The following is a 3,305-nucleotide window of genomic DNA, read 5'->3' as shown; positions in this document are numbered from 1 at the left end:
TGTAGAGTGGGATTGCAGTGTGAAGGGTGCAAAGTGAAGTTGAGAGTCTAAAAATGGTAGTGGAATTAGTGGGAAACAAATGAGACAATCTATATAAGAATAATTTTTTTTTAAAGCAAAGGAGAATGAGCTATGCCACAGTAATCTAATTTGTAATCAGTCCAGTTTAGTCACTCAGTCATGTCCAAATCTTTGCAACCCCATGGACTGTAGCATGCCAGGCTTCCCCGTTCACCACCAACTCCCAGAGCTTGCTCAAACTTATATCCATCGAGTCGGTGATACCATCCAACCATCTCACCCTCTGTCAGCCCCATCTCCTCCTTCCCCCAATCTTTCCCAACATCAGGGTCTTTTCCAATGAGTCAGTTCTTTGCATCAGGTGGCCGAAATATTGGAGCTTCAACTTCAGCATCTGTCCTTTCAATGGCTGTCCAAGGGACTCTGAAGAGTCTTCTCCAACACCACAGTTTAAAAACTTCAATTCCTTGGCACTCGGCTTTCTTTATATTCCAACTCTCACATCCATACATGGCTACTGGAAAAACCATAGCTACACGGACCTTTGTCAGTAAAGAAATGTCTCTGCTTTTTAATAAGCTATCTAGGTTTGTCATAGCTTGTCTTCCAAGGAGCAAGTGTCTTTTAATTTTGTGGCTGCAGTCACCATCAACAGTAATTTTTGAGCCCAAGAAAATAAAGTCTGTATCTGTTTCCATTTTTTCCCATCTATTTGCCATGAAGTGATGGGACTGGATCCCATGATCTTAGGTTTTTGAATGTTGAGTTTTAAGCCATCTTTTTCACAGATTGGTAATACAGCAGCTACAACACAGACAGAATAGCATAGCAAAGGGTACAAGACCATCTGAGAGAGACAAAGTGAGTTCCCTTCAGCATGTATATATATATATAAAGCTATTGAAACCAACAAATGTACATACTTAGTTCCCTATAATTATAGTCCTTTCACATTCCAGGCAAAAATTCAATAAAAATAGAGCAATGTATAGAAATAATCTGGTAAAATACTGATTTATTAAAACATTTTAAATATTTATTTCTTAAAATGGGCTTCCCAGATGGCACAGTGGTAAAGAATCCACCTGGCAATGCAGGAGATGGAGATGCAGGTTGGATCCCTGGGTCAGGAAGATGGCCTGGAATAGAAAACAGCCACCCACTCCACTATTCTAGCTTGGAAAATTCACTGTACAGAGGAGCCCAATGGTCCATGGGGTTGCAAAGTGTCAGACACGCCTGAGCACAGCACAGAAAACAGAAAATTTCTTAAAATACTATAAACATCTAGGTAGCCAAAAAAAAAAAAAAAAAACAGTTAAAAGAAAAAGAACATTAAAAGGATGATTTCATTTTTCCTTGCCCCAAAGCAGTGAAACTCACATCTATGGAGCTACCAGTTTGGAGAGGCAGAAAACATTGGTGACCGGGAGACCCAATTCACTCATTTAGTTATGTGATACTTGTCAAGACATCTGAGCTCTCTAAGCCTCAATTTCTCACCTATAAAAAGTAATGATATTAAAGTTCCCCCATTTTGTAGAATATCTAGAATGAAGTTGCTAAAAATATGATGTGTCTTATAATTCTGTGCCATTATAAAGCTAAATCTGCTTATCAGAACTATGATAAAAAAGTAAAAGCAGAGAAATGGATCTCTCCCCATTCTACAACTCCTTCTTCTGTTTTCTCTTTCAGAACCCATAATAAGGATATGATTCAACTTCTTTTTAATAGAGAATGAGGGATTTATTTTCAGACTCCATACAAAAAGAGATAATGTAATTATTATTCCTATGAATTAATCACTATATGCATTAATACTGAAACGCAACAAATTCCAGGTCTGTCAGCAAACTTAAATAAACTGATCATTAAAAGAAGAGCTAACAGACTCTGCTAACTACATAGTTAAAAGGCATACCTGTAAGTTTAAATCTAGCCAGAAATTTACTAAGTTTGAATAAAGACTAGGTATTGTTATAATCTTTTAATTTGTCTATGTTTAAAAAATAAAATAAAAATAACATTTCAAAATAATTGCTTATAATTCCTTAGAATCAATGTGTTTTCTAAGACGGCTTTAGTGTTAAATAATTTATCTTATTTTCAAATTAAACTTCTGAAAATATTTTCAAATATAATTCTTGCCCCATGTGGTATGCCCAAAAATTCCATCTAATTTTTAAACTGACATTTTTTTGTAGATAGAGATTGATATTAAAGAGAGTTTTTACTTCCTAACAATTCACTTGGAATTTTATCAAATAAATGATTGTCAGGTACTGATACCTTCCACTGGATCTGAATAAAGTGAGTATTTTATGTTTATTAAGGAAGGCATGGATTACTTCTGCTGAAATAAAAAAATTAAGCATATCTTCAATGATTTGAATTGTAGCTTTTGAGAATGAAGGCATTTCCTGTGCATTTTAATGAAAACTTCAGTAAGAGATGCTCAGACAGCAATGAGAATGTAATCTTGATGAATATTCATAGCACTTGGTATAATTTTGGATAAAAAAATAAATATTAACTATATGTTTACCAGAAATATCATCCTTCTTGCATGTTAGTTCTGAACAACCATATCTTTTTCCATTTATTTTCTTTCCCTCTGTTTTTGAATCTAAAACTAGTATTTTTAAGAGAAGAAGAAAACTAAAATGTTAAAGAAGTAATGAATGACATTATTAAGTGTTATTATAATCTTTTAATTTGTCTATGCTTATAAGATAAAAATTTTGACGTTTGCTCATATAGAAATACAAAGGATTAATCTCAAAAATATACAAGCAACTCCTGAAGCTCAATTCCAGAAAAATAAATGACCCAATCAAAAAATGGGCCAAAGAACTAAACAGACATTTCTCCAAAGAAGACATACAGATGGCTAACAAACACATGAAAAGATGCTCAACATCACTCATTCTTAGAGAAATGCAAATCAAAACCACAATGAGGTACCATTACACGCCAGTCAGGATGGCTGCTATCCAAAAGTCTACAAGCAATAAATGCTGGAGAGGGTGTGGAGAAAAGGGAAGCCTCTTACACTGCTGGTGGGAATGCAAACTAGTACAGCCGCTATGGAGAACAGTGTGGAGATTTCTTAAAAAACTGGAAATAGAACTACCATATGACCCAGCAATCCCACTTCTGGGCATACACACTGAGGAAACCAGATCTGAAAGAGACACGTGCACCCCAATGTTCATCGCAGCACTGTTTATAATAGGCAGGACATGGAAGCAACCTAGATGCCCATCAGCAGATGAATGGAT

Source organism: Dama dama, chromosome 33 (assembly GCF_033118175.1).
Source record: "Dama dama isolate Ldn47 chromosome 33, ASM3311817v1, whole genome shotgun sequence".
NCBI classification, from domain to species: Eukaryota; Metazoa; Chordata; class Mammalia; order Artiodactyla; family Cervidae; genus Dama; species Dama dama.
This window is presented reverse-complemented; position numbering follows the sequence as displayed.